The following is an 8,005-nucleotide window of genomic DNA, read 5'->3' as shown; positions in this document are numbered from 1 at the left end:
CCGCCTGAGTTCTGCCCGGAGTCCCCTCCAAGGCGCGAGCGAGGCTGGAGCTGCACACCAGCTTTGGGGTTCCAGCATCAACTTGCTCCCTTTGCCTTGCTAGCCTGGAGGTCTTAGGGCCCCGACTCTGCCCATCCCTCAGATGTTTATTGTTCCATGTTAACTCTGACCACAGCTTCTAAGGAGCCCTCTAATTAGCTCACGAGGCGCTCCTTGTTTTCCTCATTTGAAGGCGCCGCTGTTTCCTGACAACAGGTGTCTGCTGAGCTGGGAAGTGGAGGTGGTCCCTCAGGATCGAGCACTTCCATGCCTGCAACAGCAGGGAGCACATTTCTTCCTGGCTCCAAAATCATTCCTATGGAAACATCCTCAGGCATCACAAGACCAGGTGAAAATAAGTCAAAATTAAAATTTTCCGTTTTTTTTTAACTTTTCATATAATTTTGTAGATATTTCAGCCATTACTCTTGGCATTAAAAGGGTCACCTGGAAAACTGCCCAGAGGAATTCAATGGAGGTGTACATGAGGAGGGGATCTCAAATCAACTGGACAGCGCTCCAATTTTACACACACACACACACACAGATGATTGTCACTTGTCTACACACATAAAACCAGATGGCAAAAGTAACAACGGAAACTAAGCTCCCTGATTTCAGTCCAATGTGCAGTCTAATAAACATGCTAACTCTTTAGAATTCTATTTTCGAAGTAAACCCAATTTTGAGCCTGTACAGCTGCAAACCTTGCTCTCCACATTAAATCTCTGAGCCTCATAACTTCAAACATGACACAAGCATATTTGACATATGCTTCAGAGCTAAAATTGCAATGAATAAATAAATGCTGTACCGTGAGCATCCTAGAGATGAGAATTCAAGTGGCTATATTGATACCCTCCTCAAAAATCAGGTCACATTTCTGCCATGGCTACATGGAGCCCAGCAAATAGCACCTTGTGAAAATTGCAATGACGGAAACTGAATAGTTCAGGTATTTCTAAAAAACCTCATTAATTTTATTCATATTTTGTAGTAGTTATTATTCCTCTGCTTTAATTGCCAAATAAACGCTTCTACATGACCATTAAGGCTCCACAGTCCCCTCCATTTCTGTTTCATGACTGATAATCAGTCTCTGCTCAGGCTGTACAATTACCAGTAAAACTCCTTCAGGCAGGCTCACATATCAGCCATGAACTCAGCCAAACATCACAGACCATATGTCAATATTTCTGCCTATATGTCCTAAATGTATTTTCAGGCTACTATTCTTTGGAAGCTGACGTGTCTATCAGACAACATTACGGAAATATCTCCTTTCCTTTGGGCTTCATGCCCATGTTTATAGATGTCCCTCCATAATTGAACATAGAGCAGAATTGTACTTTTTATGGTAGTAATTTTTTTTCTCTTTCCCCCCCATTTATTCATCCAGGAAGAGGAAATGAAAAACCATGAGCAGTGGAGTTGAACATACTATAAACTTCTTCTATTTTTGGCAGGCAGCAGACCTATGTGTGATAGGGGACAAACGACGGCCTGTTTGCTTTTTGCTTATGCTGGGATTTCGTGTAGTACTATTTCTCTAAAGTGACATCAGCGTGCCCAAGGACATTACAGAGAATGAAGCAGATGCCAACGGCAGGATGAGCCCAAGCCACAAAATTCATATTGCTATCGTTTTTCAGCCTCTTCTTTTTCACAGGATTACGTTTGCCTTGAACAAAATCTCATAGAATTTCAGATCTCATATACCATCCCAAAGTGGGAAGCAGGAATATTCTGTGAACGTTTTGAGGTCAACTGGCCATAGCTCTGGCCAAGCAGAGAGAGCTGTTGAAGAGGAAAGGAAGGTAATGCCGAGAAAGGAGGTTCTTGGGCCTCAAAAACACATGCTTGAACCAAAGTTAAAAGAACTCATTCCGACCTTATGAATATCCACTTGGCATCCTGAAATATCAAATATTCATATTGTTTTTTCCAACTCTTGACTTTGGTATTTCAATTAGATGGAAAATAGTGAATGGAGGACACTTAGCTTTTACTGGATAAAAAGCTCCCTTGAGGCCTACCAGAGCGCTCTGGGGAGGCCAACCGGGCAGAGGCAGACGGGAGGGCACAAAGGGGAATCTCACCCACTTCACAGGACGGACCGGGCCAGGGCTGTGCTCAGAGAAGGAGGGAAATGCAAAAACACCCCTGCAACCAAACTGGGCCAGAACTCAGGGGAGCACCATGGAGCACAACTTTAAAAGCAGTGAAATCAAATCGTGTGAACTGACATTTGAACCTAACAACCACCCCAAGCATGACTTCTATAATAAATGAGTTCAAAATGGCTCTCAAATTAACTTTTAAAAGAAGACTTTTCCTAGGTGAGAGACTTCCTATAGAGAGGGGGAAAATCACACCAGGCAGCAATTTTCCTTTGTGTAGAGGGATCTGTGAAGCTACAGAGATAACTGAAATTAAGGAGACAATAAACCATATATTTTGAATGAAATAATTTTAGCCCTGTATAGTGATGCTGTAGCCATGTCTTCATTTAATTCAACCATTCAAAAACAGCAAGTGCATAATTAGATTTGAATTTAGGTAATCCACTAATTTGTCTCTTGGTAGGTTATAAGGCTAGAAAGTCAAGCTTGAAAAATAAGTTAATCATTTAAGGTATGATTGGCTCTTCCAATCTGAGCGAGGACATTTTATCACTAAAATTTGTGAAGACATTATTCATAATGACTATCAAGTCACTGATTTCCCCACTTTAAACTGTTTTGGAGACTACCCTGAAGTCACATCTTTCGGGTATTTATTGGTTTATTCACATACTTATTATCTCACCTGACTAGAGCATAAGGTGTGTTATGGTTTGGATCTGGAACGTCCCCCGAAACTCAAATGTTGATGACTTGGTCCCCAGTGCAGTAATGTGCAGAGGTAGGGCCTTGAGAAGCAATGGAATCACAAGGAATCTGACCTCTGCAGTGACTTCCTCCATTGATGCCTGGGTGGACACTGGGAAGCCGGGCATGGTTGGAGGAGGTGGGTCCTCTGCCCCCTTGTGTCTGTCTGCCTGTCTGTCTCTCTCTCTCTCTCTCTCCTTCCAGGCTACCAAAGCCAAGCAACTGTCCTCCACCATACTCTTCCACCATATTTTTTCTGCCCTGGAGCCACCTGATCACAGACTGAAACCACAAGTTAAAATAAACTTGTCCTCTCTAAGTTTTCTTATCAGGTATTTTGGTCACAGCAACAAAAAACTGACTAACACAAGGTACTTGCGGGGAAACACATTATTCACCAGTGTCCCCAATTCCTAGAATAGTACAAGGTATAGAGTAGTCATTGAGGGAAAGAATACATGAAAAATGTGATAAAATGAATTTGCTGTATTCATCTTATTCAAAAAGTATAGATACTAATACTACTAATGAGATAGTTGAATTTGTGTTCATTCCATTGGCTAAAAATTTCTTATATAATAACCTATTTTATTACTTTATATGGGTAAATATTTTATAAACCTCACAACAAAACTCTAATTACTTCCAAATAGCTTTCAGTTACCTATCAGTAAATCACTAGCTTGTAAATTCACTATCGATATGGTAACAATCTCAGTCTGCACCAAAAAACTCAGATTCAATGATTCTCTTATAATTGTGATCCTATAAGACAAATACTAAAGAAAATAATTCTAAGCCATTAGATTCATAGCTAAAGGTCAATACTATCTAGTAGTAAGAAAGCTCTCTGCCTGAGAGTCGGGAGACCAAGATTCTAGTGTCAACATTTACTTACTAGTTTGAGGAACTTGTGACAATCTTTGGATCCCTCTGAGCTAATGGATCATCTGTAAGATGTCAGATTTGAGGATTTCTATGACTGTTCTAGCTTTAAATGTCTACCTGAGCGATATGTGTCAGGGGAAAGTATACCATGTATAAATACACGGCAACAGTAGATAACACCCGGCTTCTTACTAAGTGCCAGACATCCTTCTGCCATCTCAACAGCACAGGAAGTCTTCTCCAGCAAGCCTTCCTTTTAAAGAAGGGGATACAGAGGCCCAGGCAGGTCAGATGACTGACTCAAGGGCCCCAAAGACAGTCACGCACAGCTAGAGATGCCAAGTGACCTGCCTGGTCCTGCATCTTTTTATCCTGACACGCCTGGCTCAGACCACGCTGGACACACATTTATCCCACCCAAGACCTTCTGCACATTACTTTCCCTGTTTGGAGGGCTCTCTCCCTGGCCCTTCACATGGCTGGTTCTCCCCCATCATTCAAGCCTCATATCAAAGGCCAGAGACTGCCCCACTCCCCGTAGGCTGGTGACGATGTTTCGTCACCACACATGACAACATTTCTTACTGGCACTTCCATGATGATCTCATTTAGTGGTCTGCTAGTTCCTGTCTACCGTCTGCCTCCCCCGACTAGGGCATAATCTCCATCTCCCCAGTGCCTGCAGTCATACAGGGCACGGGGCAGCTATTGGCTGCAAGAATAAATGGATGAGTGAATGAATGGAAACCTAATAAAAGTAAGTTTCCTGTGTTCATCTTATTCATTCAAAAATTGCAACTCCTAAAGCAACTCACAGGATATAGGGAATCTGTGATGTGCCATTTAAGTAAGAAGTCTTTTCAGACAAAGGAGAAATGAGTTTACTGACAATATTTAGTACCAGCATTTCTCAGAATTTCTGCTTTACTGTCAACTCCTATCAAAATAATTATGTAAACATTTCATTTTTTTTATTAAATGAGTGTGTTCACTTCAGAGAAGAGTTCAGATCTTTTACTAAATCACCCAAGAAACTGAATGACAATATGAGTCATCGGAAACATTAAGCTCACAGAATCTAATACTTCCAAGAAGACTTAAATTTTATATTAAAATTTATATGCTTCAAGTGCACAGCAAAAGTGAGGTACAGGAACAGAAGCAGAGGCAGCCATACTCTGCATCCTCCCTGGGGAAGGTGGTAAAATATTACTTTATCAGCACAGAGAAGGCCTGAAGAGAGAACAGTGAGCAAATTCTGAGTGAGTCTGACAGCAGAAAGGGCATCTGAAAGAACACAGGGGACCCTAGACTCAGGACATGTAACAACGAAAGGTCAAAAGCTTTGCGGCTCTCAAAACTCTCATGCTCACTTCCAGAAATTATTTAAACTTGTCTTAAAAATCCATCCAACATACTGAGCTGAGGGCAAGCTTTTTTAAAAAAACAAAAAACCCTCAAATATGATAAGTAGAATCAAGGTCAATGCCAATAGGAGAAATGGGTTGAAGCCAAGATTGGAATGAATACACAAGATGTCGGGAGATCCAGATGCCCTAGAAGAAGGTCGTGTAGTATTGAGGCCACACCCTCCATGTGCAGTTCAATAAGGCCTTGGGGTGCACAGCCAGCAGGTGCAGGAGTTGGAGCAGGCCTGCCAGATGCATCAGCCACAGCGTGGTCGAGGGGTAAAATGTGGCCCAGGCTAGGCCTTACCCTCTGAAGGCTAGGAGAACCTTCTCCATGGGTCCTCACAAAAATGACACTGGATGAGGACCAAACTCAAGGTGGTCCTGCACTGCACACAGCAACACGTCCCAGGGTTGCTTCTCAGAAAGACTCACTGCAGGCTGGACCACTGCACCAAAGCACCAGTTCCGAAAGGTGACTAGAAGAGGGGCCTATGGCAATCTGCAGTTAGTGCGTCTTCCTGCGGGGCTAGGAGTCCTTCTGCTGGTCATGTGTGTAAATCCTGTATGGTCTTCTTCAGGTGAGCTATTCATGACACTGGAGCAGCAGGGGCATTGGGGAGTTTACCTGGAGTGCAGGTGTCCTGGGTTCCACCTAAGCTGAGATGGATGAACAGCCACAGAGGAAAGTTCAGGAGTCAGCTTAACAGGGCAGTGGTACATAGAAAGTTTTTCAAATCCCTTAGGGAAAAGGCAAGACTTCCTCAAAACTTAATGTTCCATATACAGGTCTCCAAAGTTCTCCAGCCTAGGGATATCACTAACCAAGAAACAAAAACTTAGCTTAAAATGTATAAATATAGGCAAAGTAATCATGTCCTTTGGACATTTTTAAAAGTCTTAGAAAAGTGAAATTGGAGCAGTTAGCCTTGAATTCCAGGCCATTCTTCTGTATAGCAGAGGTTGCAAAAAACAGACATAGAAAACTAAGTGATTTAACTGCTGCATAAGATTATCAATGATAACCCAGTTGCATGCTATAGAGTTTGCCTAAAATTATGACTTTCCTTTTAAAATGGTGCCCCTTAAACCCCTCCGCTTATCAACAAATGACATGTTAGGTGTCTTCTAAAGCCACTCTGGGGCCTGGCATGAGGCTCAGTGGTAGAGAACATGAGCAGGAAGGCCTGTTTCAGAGTAAAAACAAACACATAAATACAACCATTGCTGGCTCATGGTAGCCATGGCCTGTGTCCACAGAGAACAAGTGTACCTCTCCATTCTGGTCCTTGCTTTGTTATGATACTCCAATAAACTATAACCTAAATACAAGTATATTTCATGATTATATTTATGTTAACTTACATAAGTGTTTTATATATTATTTTATAATAAATAATTCTTACATATTTAATATGTAAAATTTCCAAAACACACACACACACACACACACACACACGCACACACACTCTGAATTCTTCAACTATCCAAATACACCAAGGATATTATTTTTATGATATTCTCTTTATGAGGAACCTTGGAAGAATTTCTTTCTTGGATTCATACACAGAATAATTGCCCCTTGAACAGTCAGTCTATTTTTAAACATACAAACTCTGTGAACTATAGACGGGACCACATTGCAGTTCTTCAGTTGGTCATTAGAAAGAATGGCACTGTCTCTCCTGTTCATAGGAGTGTGCAGGTTTTATGGTATACATTGAGCATCCTCACTTTGTTGTATTTTTTGCATTAAAATTATCTTTAACTTAATTTGCTTAAGAGGGTTGTTATGTTTTCTTAGTGTATTTTTTGTCTGCATTACATTTACAATGATAAGATAGATTTGCCTCAAACCTGTTTTCCCTTCATGCGTAATACAGACTTGAGTGTGCTACCTTATTTTAAGAAACAAGAAAGAGAAAAGAAAGCTAGTAAACATTTTTAATCAGATGGCTAAACTAGGGCCCAAATTAGATTTTTGTCTAGTGAATGAAATGTAGCTATAAGACAATGAGTCTGATTTTCACAGATGATTGTGGAATTAGTCTCATTATCTTAAAATGAGTAGGAGACAATAGATTGAGACCTGTGTTTTTATTACTTCGGAACAGAATTGAAGAGAAGAGCGTAATTCCCCAACATCATTAAAAACATAAAAATTAAATTTGTTTCTCTTCAAACACTGTTTTTTTCTTGTTGTTTGCTTGCTTATTGTTATTGTTATTTTATCTAGAACTATCAGAGAAAAGTCTAACTGTAAAATGAAATGAAATTCAAAATTTTTAGAACAAATTTAAACTAAATGTACATATTATGAGATTTCTGAAGAAATTCAGTATAGAATTTGAAACTTTGTAGAATGTGAAACTATTTACTATTAGTATATTAATTTTTTGCCTTATGAAAAGAAATTAAGATATAGATACTACATTTGCAGAAATAATTTTCTTCTGTGCTATATCCAAAAATATTGCTTGGTGGATTTATCACATTTTACTGTATTCTTCAGTAGCCACTAGAGCAGAGTAGAATAAACTTAATAAGGGTATGAAGAGAGAGTTTTGTAAGCCTGCCCACATCTAACTATGGTGTGTAACAGTCTAGCATGCCTTAGTTTAGTAAAGTTAGAATATACTTAGTTTAGAATATTAAAATAGTATAGTTTGAACTGGAATATTCAAATAAGTTCCTTTTCTATCCCAAAATTCCAGAGCAACAGTGTTTTAAAAGTGTTTATATTAACATCGATTTTCTACGTCAACATGTTTTTATAGCAAATATTTGATAATGTGCATC

The sequence above is a fragment of the Sciurus carolinensis genome, chromosome 7 (genome assembly GCF_902686445.1).
Source record: "Sciurus carolinensis chromosome 7, mSciCar1.2, whole genome shotgun sequence".
Taxonomy (NCBI): Eukaryota; Metazoa; Chordata; class Mammalia; order Rodentia; family Sciuridae; genus Sciurus; species Sciurus carolinensis.
Note: the sequence above shows the minus strand (reverse complement) of the source record.